At 37.9% G+C, this 18601-nt stretch overlaps 1 pseudogene; it reads right to left on the bottom strand.

Annotated features, from left to right (window-relative positions):
• The window catches only part of LOC102255485, a 28387-nt pseudogene that overhangs the window by 8537 nt on the left and 1249 nt on the right, over window positions 1–18601 (bottom strand).

Below are 18601 nucleotides of genomic sequence, written 5' to 3'. Positions count from 1 at the left end.
ACCTCAGCGAACGTACCTCAATCAGATTGAGGACGTTTTTAGCAAAGGCCAGCTTAGGAGTACCCTAATTAAGTTAATAACAATGCATCTACATATATAGTTTAAGTTTAAAAAATTTGGCTCTCAAAAGAAATTTCAATCGTTGTACTGTTGATATGTGGCTCTGTTGACTAATGAGTTTGCCGACCACTGCTCTAATCAATTGAGTGAGCTAACGGGCCAGAATTTTAGGTTTTTATTCTTGCTAGATACATTTTACATCATATTAAAAAATATATACATGCATTTTTTTAAGTTCCCTTTATGATCAACACACTTTACTCAGTCTAGAAATTCCCTCAGAATGGAATAGTTATACTCTCTGGTAGGTGCTGTTATTTCACTCAGTATCCTTACTTTTTCCAGTACCCACTCATTGCCATGTGACATCTGTGCCTCCTGTGGGCTCAAGAAGTTGGGCTTGGTCATGGAACTTGCCTTAGTAATGATGGTGAGCAGGCAGTTATAAGGCCTGTGTGGTAGAAACTTGGTAAGCCATTGTATGTTTTTGCCAGTTCTCTTGCTTTTTCTCTCTGCCATGAGGATACATGTCCCAAATAAGAAGTGCTCCATTAGTCCAGAATTTTAAGTTTCATGGAGAAAAACCACAAGAAACTCAGCTTCCAACATTTGACATGACTAAGAAATAGTAAGTAAAAGTCATTTAAAATTCTGGGGTCATTTTTCTTATAACAGAGATGACTAATATATTTATTCATATATATTTTTTATTTTAAATTAAATTTTCAAGACACAGAGATACAAAAAAATACACAAAAAGAGTTATCATTCCCCAATAAAGATGGTCTTTGTTAATGTGTATTAGAGTTTAGAAAATTGAAGCCAAACAAAAAAAAATAAGTATATTTTTAATATATAACTTAATTTGGTTATGGTAATATGTATCTTCTTTTTTATTTCTTTCAATATATTATCTGACAATTATAACTCATTAGACCATTTATCCTCATGTTTTAATGAATAATTTACCTGACATTCCTATGTACAGTTAATATTTGAAAGAAATAAATTATGACAAATAAGTGTTTTATTATATTTATTATTTACTTTTGAAAACTGATGTGGTACCAATGTTTGTACTGTCTATATTGGAGAAACATGTTTATCTATAAAAAAGTTGAAATTTATTTTGATATTGTTTTAATTTATTTCATATAAACTAAAGTTTTCATTCTACCATGAAGGAAATGACTTTGCTTGCTTTGTTTTTGTTTTACTTTGGCAAGTAATCATTTGAGATTTTGAAACTGGCCTGACCCTTTATTCCAAAAGATGGGTACCTTCCAAGAAATTTCATTACAATTCTAAACCTGACTCTTATGTACAGATATTGTGATAAGTTTGCAAAGTAATGCCAGTAGAAAGCCTTTCCTTTTTTCTAATCTTTCTTTATTGACTCTTTATATCTTGCTTGTCAAAGGATTTTTAATTAATGAGGATCCATTTCATTTCCTGCATGCATGTTACTATATGCATACAGAGTGTTATATTTATAAACCTTTTGTCTTAGAATAATTGAGTTGGAACCACTACCTGGTGTTAATGGGCAAGAGTGATTGAGGATTTTCTGAGAACTAGAAAGTGTGTATTTCAAAACTGAACCTGGATCTTAAGCATTCTACATACAAGATATAAATAGACAGATAGATAGATAGATAGATAAATAGGAATAAAGATAGATATATAAAATAAATAGCTATATATATAAAAGCCTAAGCAACTGCCTGACCATTTGACCATCTGACTGGTAGACATGAAGTGCACTGACCACCAGGGGGGAAGATGCTCCACACAGGAGCTACCAAGCAACAGCAACTTTGCAGAGTGCCCTCTCACACTACGGGACCCCTAGGGGGATGTTGGACAACTGGTTTTGGCCCAATCTCTGCAGGCTGGGCCAAGGGACCCCACCTGCCAGAGGGACCCTGCTTACTCTGCAGATCCCTTTGAGCCCCAGTGCCGCCCTGCCAGCCACCTTCTAATTAATTTTCTTTCAATGTGCGTGAATCCATGCACCAGGCCTCTAGTATTATATATAAGTTATATGTACTTACATCCTATATAATAAAAGGCTAATATGCAAATTGACCAAATGGCAGAATGACCAGTCGCTATGATGCCCACTGACCACCAGGGGGCAGACGCTCAATGCAGAAGCTGTCCCCAGGTGGTCAGTGCACTCCCTTAGGGGGAGCACGAGAAGCTGGGCTCACGGGTGGCAAGCGCAGCAGCGGTGGTGGGAGCCTCTCCCACCTCTGCGGCAGTCGGATATCCCCCAAGGGCTCCTGGACTGCAAGAGGATGCAGGCCGGGCTGAGGGATTCCCACCCTCCGTCCCCTGAGTGCACAAATTTTGTGCACTGGGCCTCTAGTATATTATAAATAAATATAGAGAGTTTAAAAAGTAAAAGTGCCTATTACATTCTCTTGGGTAATGATTATTCCAGATCTTGTACTTATTTCATGTTTGGTCACAGCTGACTCTTCTCAGAGCAAATTATTATGCTTACAAGACATTTAGTTCAGTTTTCATCATTGGTAGTATCTGGTTTTGTGTACATATACTATCACTCCAAATTCACTATAACATCTTTGAGGACAAGAGCTATGTCTTATATAGATACTAGTAGCCTGGTGCACAAAATTCATGCACATTAAACGGGAATTAATTGCCCTAACTGGTTTGGCTCAGTGGATAGAGCATTGGCCTGCGGACTCAAGGGTCCCGGTTTCGATTCCAGTCAAAGGCATGTACCTTGGTTGGGGGCACATCCCCAGTGGGGAGTGTGCAGGAGGCAGCTGATCGATGTTTCTCTCTCATCGATGTTTCTAACTCTCTATCCCTCTCCCTTCCTCTCTGTAAAAAATCAATAAAATATATTTTAAAAAAATTAAAAGAATCTAAGCTGGAAAAAAAAAAGTAAATCTGCCATGACTTGCAGCATGATATGAAAACAACAAAAACATGATATAAAAACAACAGTGATGCAAACAATGACTGATAAAGTGATTAAACTTATTCTAATATCTCCCTGTACACCACATTAAGAGTGAAAACACTTTCAGAGTGCTTGACTAATTTCCCTTGTGATGAAGTATTTAGAACTTTAACTGTAACATCACATGCTCTTCAAACTTGAGAAAAAGCAACATATAACTGACCACGTACAAAAACGGGTTCAGGTAGGAATATGCCTACTTTGTCTAGAGTTTGTCCTTGTGATTTATTAACAGTCATCGCAAATGCTGGCATCATGGGAAACCGTCGTCGAATCAATTTAAATGGGAGGCCAGTGTCAGATGGGGACAAATTAATTCTTGGAATCAGAACAGCCTCTCCCTCTGCAGATCCTGTTAATACTTCAGCTTCGATAATGTTAGGTCGTAATCTTTTGATAATAAATCTGGTACCATTACAAAGACCTCGTTTACTATTGAGATTTCTCAATAGCATGATGATTGCACCCACTTTCAATTTTAATTTATGACACGGCATTCCCGAAGGAGTAATACCATTCAGAAATCCTATGGGGAAATTTTCCTTTGTTTCATTGTTATGGGGTGGGGCCACAACATTAGTAACAAAGAAACAGAATTAAAATTTATTGTGGGGAGCCGCTACAGTGTTTTGGACAGGTTCAAGCCTTGGACTGATGAGATGGCACAGTCTTCTCATTGCCACGTGCAAGTCCCAGCTTGGAGGGCAGGGCCCTCCCAGCACAATTATAGCCAACAGCTGTAGTTGTAAGCTTGAACCTATGGTTCGAACACGTGGTCTCATGTGCCTGAGTGATGTAGGCTTGATAGAGTTCAGGTGCATGTAGTTGAGTAGGATTGAAACTCAGGAGAATGTTTGTAAACATCCTGGTCACGCCCTTACTTTGCCTTGTAGCATCTGCTATAAAATAAAGGCATGGCTGTTGGCGTGGTCGCTGTCTCTCAGAGAAGCAGCATCCCACCAAGACCCGGCTTTCATTTTCTTGTCTGTCTTTTCTAAGCCTTTCAGCCGCCCCACTCAGGTTCACCCCATGCTGGCACGGCAGACTTTCTGCCTCCATGCCTCCATGCTCCCAGGGCAGGTTCCTGCCTCAAACAGGAAACAGCTCTGGGAAACAGCTTGGGGGAGGGCTGCCAAGACAACCCCTGTAGGACTGACTTCCTTCCACTAAGTCACTGTTCGTCTGTATGTGATGAACACCACCCATGGTTTTTATATAAGTAGATATGACTACATAGCTATGCTACATGTCTTAGCACAGTTCTTGGCTTGTAGTGGGGTTCAATTAATAATTACTGATAATTATGATAATATGGTGTATTTTATCACATTGGCTCAATCAGAATTATAAAGAAATCCAGAAGCATAATTGCAGGGCTCAGTAGTTTTCTGCTTTGAATAATTAAAGGAAAGAGAAGAATAAAGTGCTTACATTTATTATTTGTAGTTTCAGGGGGTAGAACAACAACAAAACGAATTCAGCACAAGATAAAAAAGAGATTTCTAATATGAAGACTTCCCAAATTACTCTTCATTGGTCATGCCCAAGCAAAATTAAGATGCCCATTCATTAGGGGCATCAGAAAGTAGATTTCTATGTTATGCTTCAGGTTAAACTAAGTGACTTGTACAGTTTCCTCCAAGCATTTTGAGTTGTTGTTTCTAACTCAGTTGATTATACTATATATTTGTTGAGTATAAAGATCATGTTTTATATCGGTTGGTATCAGTAGTCTCTAAACTATGCCCCACATAGCAGCTGGTCAATAAGTTTTATGAAATGAAATTATAGAAGACTCCTCAAAGATAAGGCAAAATTAAGAATAGCATGTGGCTCTCTTGTAGGACTGGGAAGAGCTGAACACAAGAAGGAATACATGAAAGGTGGTACTGTTATTGGAGGAAGTGAGTGATTTTTCACTTGCCTGGAATTACATCAATGGGCTTCTAAAGTCCCATTTCTCTTAGTCCAGTCATAGATGAAGTGTAGCTGGGGTTTCAGTAAAGCCAGAAGCAAAGTCAGAGTCCAGAGTTTCTGTTCCATGTTGCAATTGGGTGCAGTACAACATCAGGGTAGTTGCATCCATTATTCCATTGTGTGTGGGGGTCTACATGGCCGTGGGCCACACAGAAGAATACAGGAGAGCACAGCCCATGTAGCAAAAGTCCCAGGGGTCCCGAAAGCACAAGAGAGTGAATTCCTTTGTTCAAGGGATTGAATATCCCAAATCTATGAGTGCTTGCAGTGGCCACACCCATCTGGCCAATGACCTTTGTTCCCATGTGTGATTGACAAACAAGTATTGCAGGGAATATGTCTATAATATCTGGCTTTCCCTTTGTTCCTTTCCTGTTATAAATAACTAGGTTAATTACAATGGTATCAGTACCTTTCAAAGGGATAGGCAGTGTGAGGTCTCCTGCAAAGGATACAGATCTAGAGAGGAGATTATGGATTTGATTTTGGACTTGTTGAGATTGCTATGCCTGAGGAAGATGGACAGTAGGGATCTGTGTAAATATTATGGAATTTAGGAGGAAACACTCATTTGGTAGGCCTGAGGTGCAGTCCTGGTTCCAACACTGATTAGTTCTGTGTCTTTAGGCAAGTTATCTCAATATTTTAGGTCTCAAGTCCTCATTTGTAAAAGGAAGTAAAATTTTTGCCTACTTTTTAGAGCTGCTATGGAGACATTTTCATGGTACTTCCCACATAGTATAATTTATTGCTGGATTCTTTACCATTGTAATTATTGTCATTATTAGTTTTTATTCTAGTGATAATCATTTCAGTGTGTTGAGTGTAGAACCCATAATGCAGTTTCTGAAACAACCAAGACTGTCCACTAGTCCTTCTGAAAAAATTGAAAAATGGAGTGATTATAATAGATGCAAGCAAAACAAACCTTTTTTATTTTTTTAGATGAGAGTAATAAGCATTTTTATATGCTGAAAAGGAGCAAGAAGAGAGGAAAAAGTTGAAGAAAAGAATGAATTAAGGGAGAAAAATCTGTTGAATCTATATATATAAAAGCCTAAGCGACCATCGCAACCAAAACAACTAAACGGATGACTGAACAGGCTGCATGAGGTGACCAGGCCGGCAGGGGGCTTAGTGAGGGATGACCAAACGACTGAACAGCAGGCTGTGTGGGGCAACCAGGCCGGTGGGGGGGACATGAGGGGTGACAAAGTCAGCAGGGGGGGCAGTTGGGGGTGACCAGGCCAGCAGGGGGGGCAGTTGAGGGTGACCAGGCCAGCAGGGAGGCAGTTAGGGTCAACCAGGCTGGCATGGAGGGGTCAGTTGGGGGCAACCTGGCCGGCAGCGGGGGACAGTTATGGGAGACCAGGCCAGCAGGGGGGCAGTTAGGAGCAATCAGGCTGGTAGGGGGGTGCAGTTAGGGGCAACCAGGCAGGCAGGTGAGCAATTAGGAGCCAGTGTTCCAGGATTGCGAGAGGGATGTCCAACTGCCGGTTTAGGCCTGATCCCTGTGGGATCCCTGTGGGATTGGGCCTAAACCTGCAGTCAAACATCCCCCGAGGGGTCCTGGATTGGAGAGGGTGCAGGCTGGGCTGAGGGCCCTCCTCCCCCACACACAAATTTTGTGCACTGGGCCTCTAGATAAGGAATAAGTGAATAAGGGACATGATCCTCAGTAAATCTACATTGATGGGCTTTGTCTAAAAGAAAAGGGGCCACTTTTTGGTGATGGAAAGTCAAGGGGTGGGGGACAGGGAGTTAGGAGGTAAGGAATTTTTAGCTTATAATGTGTTCAATAATTAAAAATAATTAAACTGTCATATTCACATTTTGAATTAGAATTATTGTTATTCCTTTTATAGGAAATTCCTTACTCTTTACTTTTTAAGAGACTTGTTTTCTAAATAACTACAGAGTGAAAAAGAGGGCAGTTGATATTTTGTTCTTTTATTAGTGAAGAAACTGAGACCCAGAGGAAAATGTGACTTATCCTAGATGACGAAGGTCCCTGCTAGCCCTGGAACTGCAAGCAAATCAAACCCATTTCTGAACTACACACCTGTCATTTCATTCCCTCATCAGTTGGTTCTGATCTAACTTTGGGACTTTACCTCCTACTGCTGACTTCTAGGTCTGGCATCTGACTTTGCCTCCTCTCACTGTCTGGATCTCTCCCCTCACCCCCCACACCTCTTCCCCACTTTGCAGTCTTTTCCTGGCCTGCCTTCTGGATTTTACTTCTTATTTGTCTGGCAGAATTACCTTGGATTCAGCCCTGTAAAACCTAAACCCAGAACCTGATCAGGCCAACCATGAGCCTCTCTCTGCTTGATAGAGTAAGTATGGTTTTAATTTACAACTAATCTTGGTTCCCTAAACCCACTAGGAGCTGGGACATACATCATTTTAATATATATTTGTAGGTATTTGTATCAGCCAAGTTTAGGGGGGCAAGTACTAATGGAAAGCTCTGCCATTTAAAGCTTCTACAATTTGAATAGGACTTGGCTGCTTCCATGTAGACAGTGAGCCAATGGTAGCTGATCTTTCCTGCATTCATTTGTAATTTCCTAGTTCTAAAGATAAAGACTCTCTACCTGCTTGGATAGAGGGGTTGCTTTTCTTTTGCCTTCTTTCCTGACATCACCCATCCTGCTCTCTGAGAAGTTTGGATTTACTGAAATTAGGTGTTGCTCTGGAAAGTGTTTAAAAGAAGACTCTCCTGTCCATACTTGAGCAACACTTCTAACCAACTCACGTGCTCCCATGTACAAATTGGCATCATTTAAATTCTCATCTTTATATCCTCTATGTGCCTAGGAACTGTCTGCTAAGTCAGGTTGTATTAAAATTATAACATTAAGATACTACTTGTGTTTAGCAGTGACCAATTTATTAGGCACCATGAGAAATATGCAGAGAAGTAAAAAGACCCCAGAGTAAGATTTACATCATCATCGGCAAGCATGAGAAAATTTCCTATTCTAAAGTAACTATGAAACTTTTACAACTTCAGAGTATCATATAACTGCAAAATTAAAGTTTCTTAGTTTTAGTACTTGTGACTGACTGAGGTCCCAATTGCTCTAATTCTACTTTTCCAAGCCTATGGCATGATTAAGTTCATTTCTTTATTTGATGAAATTCATAAAGTAAATATAAGATTTTTCTGACTAGCAAAGTATATTGTAAAAAATTTAAAAGCATGAACAACAAGTTAAAAATAACTAATAGTTCCACTTTTTGGATATAACATTTTCATTTAAATAATTAAAATAATTATGATAAACTTTTCTCTTACCATTGAAATGATCTGAGTTAGTTGAGTTTCATCTTTCTTTCTTCTTAGTTGTCTTTATTTTTGAAAGTATTAGAGATATCCCTCTTTCTCCCCCATTGACCTGCTCCACCCCAGTCCTGCCCGTCCCCCAGGCCTTCTCCACACTATCATCTGTGTCTATGGGTTATGTATATATGCATATAAGTTCTTTGGTTATTAATCTCTACCCCCCTTCCCTCTGTTTTGTTCATTAATTTATGTTGTTCATTAGATTCCACATGTAAGTTGATCATCAGTGGTTGAGTGTTGACCTATGAACCAGGAGGTCACGATTCGATTCCTGGTCAGGGCATATGCACGATTGCAGGCTCAATACCCAATGTGGGGAGTGCAGGAGGCAGCTGATCAATGATCAATGGTTCTCTCTCATTATTGATATTTCTCTCTCTCTCTCTCTCTCTCTCTCTCTCTCTCTCTCTTCTGTTCTGAAATCAATTAAAAATACATATTTTTAAAAGTTTCATCTTTCTATACATAACTTTTAATGATAACATAGTATTTTTTCAAGTTGTGATCTTCAGTTTCTTGAACTACTTTATTATTGGTAACCATTTTATTTATTTTTTATTTTTTTATGTTTCAGATACACAAGAAATAATTTTTAAAGCATAAATATGTCCCATAAAATATTTAGGACTTACTGAAATTATTTTAATTTGAAATTCAAATATAAGTGGACATCCTTCATTTTATATGACAATCCTAATTGGTGAATTTATACGTCACCTCTGCAGAAAGTTGGACTTTCTTAATGTAGCCCCAGAGGTGTGTTGTGCCTGGTTCAGATGAGCCATAGGGATGGCAGTTCTTGAGCCTTGTAGCAGGTGGCAGGGAGCCTCAATTGCTACCTCCACTTCACACCATGAGTTATGCACATCTCATTTTCTGAGCCTCAATTTCCTTATTATTATTATTTTTGTAAGTGAGACGGGTGCACTAGATGGCATCTACTTGCCCTTCCTGTTCTAGAACTCTTACCCCTTTACCTCATCATTCTATACAATGAACCTATGTTGATGAACTTTATGAACCCATCTTCAAATAGCAAACATTTAAAAGGAACAATCAATTAAAATGTTTATGTCCCTATCCCTATCTCTATCATTATATCTACACCAATAACACCCAAAATAATATGATGAGAAGAAACAAAACAAAACACTGAGATCCCTTCCCTAGGATGACCAGAATGATGAGAAAACAGAACATTTTAAAAGAGTGTGTGGTCAGATTTTAGTCATCACTTGTCCTGGCTTGATTAAAGGAGTGAGATATGCAGAACTGCACCAGATAGTACTCACTTTCTCAATATGCACTTTAATACCAGGGCCACATCTTTTGCTAGCATAGCAAGACTTTCCTAGACTCACTGTAAAAAATGCAGCTCCTATTAAATCTCAACATATTTTTCTCCAATATATTTCCCATATGCAGGTTGAACTCTTCCAGAATACAGGCAAGAAGCAACTGGGAGTTCAGGAGTCGTGTTGCTTACACAGCATTTGCAATAAATAAGACCCATGCCGTACTATCTGAGTCTAGGAAATAATTTAAAGACAAATGCTACTGCTGCTTTTGTCAGTTACTCCTTGGTTGTTGTCATGCTATAAATATTTTGCCTTGGAACTAGAAATTCTTGTTTCCACCTTAAAGACTTTTCTCCTTTCATCCAGGACACAGCATACAGCTCTTAGTTCAATGGAAACTAAGGAGAAAAATAAACAAATGGGGCTACATCAAAATAAAAAGCTTCTTCACAGCAAAAGAAACCATCAACAAAACAACAAGAAAGCCCACTGCATGGGAGAACATATTTGCCAATGTTATATCTGATAAGGGTTTAATCTCCAACATTTACAGGAACTCCTACAATTCAATCAAAAAATGGGCAAAGGACCTAAATAGACACTTTTTGAAAGAGGACATAAAGAAGGCCGAGAGACATATGAAAACATACTCAAAGTCACTAATCATCCGAGAGATGCAAATCAAAACAACAATGGGGTACCATCTCACACCTGTCAGAATGGCTATCATCAACAAATCCACAAACGACAAGTGCTGGCGAGGATGTGGTGAAAAAGGAACACTCTTGCACTCCTGGTGGGAATGCAGACTGGTGCAGCCACTATGGAAGACAGTATGGAGTTTCCTCAAAAAAATGGAACTCCCATTTGACCCAGTGATCCCACGTCTAGGACTATATCCCAAGAAACCAGGAACACCAATCAGAAAGGTTATATGCACCCCTATGTTCATAGCAGCACAATCTACAATAGCTAAGATCTGGAAACAGCCTAAGTGCCCATCAGCAGATGAGTGGATTAAAAAACTGTGGTACATCTACACAATGGAATACTACACTGCTATAAAAAATAAGGAACTTTTACCATTTGCAACAGCATGGATGGAACTGGAGAGCATTATGCTAAGCAAAATAAGCCAGTCGGAGAAAGATAAATATCACATGACTTCACTCATATGTGGGATATAATGATCAACATAAATTGATGAACAAAAATGGATCCAGAGACAAGGTGGCACTGAGCAGACCATCCAACCTTGGGGAGAGGGCAGGGGAGGGGTGGTTAGAGATCAACCAAAGGACTTGTATGCATGCATATTACCATGACCAATGGACACAGACATTGGGCGGTGGGGGCTTGCTCTCGGGGGTGGGAGTGGCGGGTGGTTAATCAGGGAAAAAAGGAGACAGGTAATACTTTAAACAATAAAAAAAAGTAATCTCATAAACAATCAAGAGGAGGTGGGATTCAAATAGATGACTTGGTGTAATAGAAGTTAAATGACTGAATTATCTCTTTTTTTAGTCAATTAATTTGCGAATCAAAATAATGAAGAATTCTCAACTCTAAATATAACAGATAAAGAGGTAAGATATGTTCATTCATAATTTTAATAGCATTTATTGTTTTTCTCATTATATATTTCATATATGTACACTAAAGCTATTGGAAATGTGAATGCCAACTGATAAATGTAGAAGAAATAATGCAATTAGAAAATCACCATTTAGGACAACCATTATAGAAATACTTGATTCAGACTAGGAAATGGATGCTAACACTGGTGGCTGATGCTAATGAGATACATGATATTTACATATCAAACATTTCTAAACATATCAAAATATTGCTCTACAAGGCATTTGTTAATTACAAAGGAAAAATAGCAACTTTGCAGTAGAGAAAACTGTCAGACACCTCCTTAACCAAATAATTACAGCTGAAGCCACCAGAAATGGGACAAATTTATATTATGTGGTTCTTGACATATGAATGAAAAGGATACAATGTCACAATAATTTTATATTCTTTCACTTCTCTTGCTTTAATGTGTTTTAGTGGAATGTATAATGTTCTCATATAAAGATGCATGGTATAAAAACCTGTTCTGGTTTCATAAGTGGATAGAGTTTCTTATTAATTTAATGTAATGTATTAAATATAAATAATAAATAATGTTTAGTGATTGTATTTGTTTATTATTTTTCTTTTTATGCATCTTGTTTGTTTTTTAAATGTTAGTGATTTTTAAAATTAATTGCTGTAAATTATTTTTAGATAAAGATACAAATCAAATTTGTTGCAAGTAAACAACTTGTATACTCGTGGAATTCTACCGGCTTTCAGTTTGCCTCTTGTATGTGTGTGCCAGCCAGGCTATTTGATTGGCTGAGTGAAGAATCACAAGGTCTATTCCTTGCATTAGATGCTGAAAAATTTAAAGATATAAAAATAGTAACTTTTTACTTTGGGATGGGCAAATCCACTGATTATAAGCCCAGGGGTATTTCTTCAGTTATCTGAAAGCCAGTGAGAAAGGAGATTGATTATTTTCATCTTAGAGGCTCATTTCCCAGACCAAAATAACAAAACAAATAAATAAAAAATGAATACCAATCAACTAAACAAACACAGAATAACAAAAAAACCCTGACACCACAACGGACAACTCTGTTTCTCTGAGCTTTATTGATATCTCTCTGTATGTATATTTTGTTTTGTTTCATTTTTTCTTGTGTTTTTCAGCTTGGCTGGGTTTTTACATGTTGATGGAAGCTCTTGGAAGGCCTGAACATATATGCATATGTGTTCCCAGTACCTAATGCCTAGCACTTAATGCCAAAGGAATTACTAATTATTAACAGGCATACTGGACTGGGAAAATGAAGACATCTGAGAAAGAGGAAAGTTTGCAAAGAACAAGGAAATGAGAGAGATGCAGAAAGGTGACAAAGAGAATCTTGACAATTTTGCCTAAAGCCAACTCTACTCTCAAGTTTTAACAAGGTTTTCTTTCACTGCCCAAATGCCTAGGATTCTACTTCTAATATTTTTGTTTTGTGCAAATAGTTTCCACTTGGGAGTGGGAGGAAATTCAGTTGAATAACAATGAAGAAACTTTAATAGAAGATAGTTTGGCTCAGGCTTTACTCTGTCATTTATTTACTATCCCCTGGGATCATCCGTATAAATTATTCCATATCTCTGCTCTGTCCTTTTTATAATGTAACTTTTGTCAAAAATACACAATTTTACAAAATTCACAGATTTCCATCTCAATCAATTTATTTTCATGAGACCTCAGTTTATGCACAGATTGTATCAACAGCTACAGGATCAGCATCAGTTGTAGCACAGGGAAAAGGCAGTGCCCAGTCTCAGAAATAACCCTGGACTGGAGTCATCAAGCTTGGTCCCCAGGGAGGGAAACAAAGTACAGGCCTATGGATCAACTGCTCTGCCTCCTCCCGGAAAAGAGAACACCCCCTTTATCTAGGAAAACCACCTTATGGGCATTGATGGCAATGGAAGAGGCAGCCTCCCTTTTCTACATTTCAAGCACATTCTGAATGATTAAAGCCAAATCACTCTGGGTCTTAAAGTGAGAGGTGCTTTGGATAGAGGCTGGGGAGTCTGAAGGACATGTTTTCAAGGACTAGTGAAAGAGAAGGGAATGCTACTAAGAGCTAAGACTTAGTGTACAGAGGAAACGAGTAAAGGAAGTGACATGAGAACATCATAAGTTACATTCATTGAGTGTTTGCTATGTTCCAGACATTTTTCTGATCACTCCAAACAGATCTCTCTTTTAACCCCTGAAAAACTTCTTTGGTAGGTAATATTGTTTCTATTTTACATATAAGAAAAGTGAGGCACACAGAGCTTCAGAAACTTACTCAGAATCACACAGCTGTAAATAGCATATTATGGATTGAAACACAATCTGACCCTGAAAACTGGCTTTTAAACCACAAAGCTATATTGTTCTGAGTCATCAATAGTAATCTTAGGGAGAACATGAATTCTCCCACTGTGCATGGGATGGTGACTCCAGCTATTTTATTTTGTTTTTAAAGGAATGTACAATTTCAAATGTCCAGAGGGATTGGGACGATCCAAAGAGTATAACTGGGTTATACGTAGATTCATCTATTTATTTTTTAGTGTTAATTAATTGGTACACTAGACTATACCACAAGTTTTGCCCTGATTCTAAAAGGCAATCACTGTGAGCCAAACACAGAGACATTGAGTTATTTATTTTTCAGTCTTTATTATGGGTAAGAGCTAAGTGACGATTTCATTATATGACTTCTGTTGTCTTATTAGATGACACTCTAATCCCAGCTCTTAAAAAGCAGCTTAGGGGAAACCTTGGTGACCCTAGAAGATAGTAAATTATATTGGAATGAATAATAGACTGGAAATCAAGAGCTCTGTGTGTAACTTGGCTCTCCCACTGATGTTTGACTAATATTTATATAGTAGATTGCCTGCTTGATGTATTTTTGGAAGTCCTACAGGCATCCAAACTTCATAAAATATAAATGTCCACCATTTATGCTTTTGCTCTTAAATATGCTTCTTCTTTTTTCCCCTATGTACCACCCTCTACCTAATCGTTCAAATAAAAATATTAAATCCTATTGACATTACCTCTCTATATTTCTTCAGTGGGACATCTCATCTCCATGTTTGCTCTCATTGCTTTTATTCTATGCCTGGGTGACTGCACCAGGCTCTTATTTGGACATAATGACTCCAGGCTAGCCCTTTTCAAATCTGACCTCTGCTTCACACCACTATACCATCTCTTCCATTTACTGAAGAAACAGATATGGTCTGTCCACTTCCAGGCTGAAAACGACCCAGTGGCTGCCATTGCTGAGTCTAAGCAACTTGTCATAGTATCTAAAACCTTCGCTCTTCAGGCCCTTGTTATCTGTGCAGCCATTGTCCTCTCTTCATGTCTCTTCATGCTTTAACACATCAGACTGCTTTCATTCCTTAAGTTCTACGAACTTTCTTGCATTCATACTCAAGCTAGACTCTGCTTGGATGAAAGTTTCCTCCTCTTCTGGTTAAATTCTCATGTCCATTCTTTCTGTTTCCATAGCATGCTGCAAATTTTATCCTAACATCACATCTTAAAGAAGTTGTCTTAATTCATTCTTTCTCTATGATAGATGATAAACTTTTCAAGGGCAGGGGCCTCATTCTAGTCATCTTTTCAGCCCCACTGTATAACTCAGTCTAGGACATGGTAAGTGCTTAATAAATTGTCATAAATCCTCATACTGAAATGATCATATATGAGTCACTTTCCTTCCCAGGTTTCATCCACATTAAAAAAAATGAATACCATTATATATTGCAGATAATATCCTACTTAGAATCATATGTAATATGTCATTTTCAAAATCCTGTCTATATAATTATGTGTTTGAGTGTTCAATTAATAAGACACATTTTATACTTTTACACAATCTTGTTTATATTTTTTTTTAAGTTTTACAACTCACAATATCCAACACATATGTATTCACATTTATTTAGTGACGTCAAACTCCTTATATTTGGCATTTGAAAAAGTTTAAAGAAAACTTTCAAATCAAATAATAGTAATGAAGAAGTTAAATAAATGTCTTAAATATGCAACATTGGTTAGCATTTGAGATTTAAAATGCAATAATATTCATTTAAAGTAGTATTAGAAACCTATTGTACTTAAATGTATATTAATATTATGAGCTCACAAGTTTTGAAATCAGACTTATTTGGTTAAAATATACAATCTGCCACTCATCACCAAGTTAACCTATGCAAGTTAAAACAAAAAAAAAGTGAAAATTATTCCTATTTTTAATTGGGACCATAATACCTCTCTTTCAAGGGAATATTAAGCTTTAGAGATGACTTTTAGTAGCTTTACTACAATTTTAATGTTGATAATAATGCTAGTGATACTGGTGGTAATGATGATGGTGGTGGTGATGCTGGTGCTAGCTCTTCCTACCTGTCTGCATTTTATACATGAATTTACCCCTGTTAAGATAAGTTCCCTCATTCCAAGGGCTATCATTCTTTCATTCATCCTCCTTCACATAAGTCTTACTTTACCTTTAGGTTTTAGTCTAACATCATTTTCTCAGGAAAGCAGTCCCTGATTTCTCAAACAGTCCCTATTTCTCTCTTGGAAAGCACCTGTACGCTTCTTTCATTGTGCTTCTTACAAACATAATAAATTTATTACTTACAAAATACTATTGTAAAATCTTCCCCAACTTGAGTGTGCTCATTTTTATTTCTGTATCCCTAGTTTGGTACCGTGCTGATAACTATCCAATTGAAATCATTGTGAAAGGAAAAAAAATGTTCTTTTATACTCAATTCAAAGAGTTGCAAAAAGTGACTGTTTCTGTCTGCAGGTTACAAGCATTCCCAACATGAGAGCCATTTTAAATAAGAGAGAGAGGATTTTTCAAAATCGATATAACTAGAGTCTCAGGTGAATCTAAGTATCGTACTAAAGGCATATTTTAAAGAAAAAGAAAACAAAATATTGGTGGAGGACTGAAGAAAAGTAATTAAAAAGAGGCGGTCCTGTTGTTCTGCCTTTTTGGTTTACTCCATAGGAGGAAAGGTCTCCTGACAATAAGGGTGACTGAGGGACAGTGGGCATTGCTGGACACCAATGAATCCCTCTATGCTTACTGTCTTAGGCCACAGTTGCTGTGCAGGGCAAGAAAGGTCCATAAAGATGACATGTTTGCTTGGCGGCTCCCTGTTGGGGCTCCAATGTATTACCTGGATCTAATTATCTCATCTCCGGCTGACAAAGGGGTTTGTTTCCATGGAACGTTTCCATCACTCCTGCCCCAGTCCAGCTTCCAGGGAGCTGTCTAAAAGCTTGATATATTTTTGGATCCCCTGCTCATTGGATGAACAAGCTGAAGCAAATATGTATTGACCTCAAAGCATTTATAAACTGTAGAACATTATATTCTCATCAGAGCCATAGGGGCAGTAAACTATAGTTTCTCTGCTGTGAAACATGGTTTTGCTTATGCACTGTGTTACTGGGGTTGTACCTAAACAATAATACATCATTTGTGGCACATGTCGCCTTCTTTATTGAAAGGCAAAACAAAGAGTTGAGGACAAAAATCATTACTTCTTTAGCAATTTTTCACAAAATGCTTTTCTTTTGTACTTGACACACAGATGGGACATTGTACTGCGAGGGAAATGATGTATGGCAGTGTGACAAATTTCATTTCCCTTCTAAAACCAGAATCAGACGGATACACACATTTTAGAAAGTTGTGTTTCCTTAAAAAATTAAATAAGCTTTAAAAAAGAAGTTGGGGGGATATTTAGTGGGCTTCCCTGGGGAGGCATTTGTATGCTTTAATTGAGTTGTTGGGTATTGATCAAAGTGCTTAAATGAAAATATTGGTAACAATAAATCGGCTCACGTAAGAGTTTCTGTATCATCTTGGAAATGATGACCCATGGCTGAGGCTGGATTTAACAGTGTGGAGCAGCCCAGTAGGACTTGGACAGACAACGGCAAGGGCCCCAATTAGCTTCCCTGGGCCCAGCAAAAGTTCTATGTGAACTTTCTGAATGGTAGAAAAAATAAGGCAGCTGCTTCCAGCTCTTGCTGTTTCTTCTCTATTGTTCCCTTTTCTCTCCACTTCACCCTACATACAGTGTTTCTCAAAGTGTGTTCACCCACCACCAGCTTCTAAGTCACTGATATGCTTCCTAAAAACGGGAGATTCCCAGCACCACCTCTGTGCTTCTGAATCAGGGTGTGTAAAATTGGGCCTTGGGATCTGCATGGTTCATATATCCACACGGTGATTTTCTGCCCTTCTAAGCCTGTGAATCACTGCCACACGTCTTATCCCAGGCTGCTGTGAGGAGGAATCATGATAACATCAACAAAGGACTGACTTCTTTCTCTCAGGGTCACTTTCTCTCACTGTGTTACATTGTGACTTGTAAAAGTGTTCATAGCTACAGCAGGTTCTCCAAGAAGTCCTTTTGTTCAGCGTCATTTCACTGTAACGTTGATGAAATGCTGTAGGAATCAAACTCTTGTTTATATCGATCAGCCTATGATAAAACTGTGGTTTCATTATACATCTTTTCCCACCGTTCCAAGAACCTATTGACAACGTTAAGACTTTCGGTATAATTTAGCGCCACTCTTCCAGAAAACATGTTTACATTTTATCAGGATCTTCTTGTTTCTATCGCATCATTTCATAAATTGCATTAGACATTTGTTTAAATAAAAATAAATAAATAAGTGATTTAAATAGGTTTAAGAAATGCTGGGTTAAGTTTAGTGAAATATTTATGTCTACAGGACTTGTCAGGTCCTTTAATATAGGCCTGTACAATGGGAATCTTCAAATGGGGTTTCTTAAACATACTTGACAGGAAACTTCTTTGTCTTAAATGAATTTCTGTAGATTTGTATTTCTAAAATCCAACTGTGGAAAATACTGCCCAGTTCAGAAGGAATACTAAAGCATAAATGGAATCCTGGTGGAAATGTGACAGATTGGTTGTGGCAGAAGAGATATTTGATGCCTCTTAAGTATTACCACGTATGTGACTATTTATTATGCTCATAGAGAGACCTGCATTTATGTGAAGAAAATTAATTGATAAAGATAAATAAAAAAATACATATATCTTAGTCTTTTGGGGCTTTTATAACAAAAATATTTCAGACTGGATAGCATATAAACAGCAGAAACTGATTTCTCATGGTTCTGTGGGCTGGGAAGTCCAGGAGGAAGGCACTGGCAGATTTGGTGTCTGGCAACAGCCTACTTTCTGGATTATAAATAGCTACCTTCTAACTATGTCTCACACAGTAGAAGGGGCAAGGGAACT

The sequence above is a fragment of the Myotis brandtii genome, unplaced genomic scaffold, assembly GCF_000412655.1.
Source record: "Myotis brandtii unplaced genomic scaffold, ASM41265v1 scaffold982, whole genome shotgun sequence".
Taxonomy (NCBI): domain Eukaryota; kingdom Metazoa; phylum Chordata; class Mammalia; order Chiroptera; family Vespertilionidae; genus Myotis; species Myotis brandtii.
Note: the sequence above shows the minus strand (reverse complement) of the source record. Positions and strands in the feature narration are given on the sequence as shown.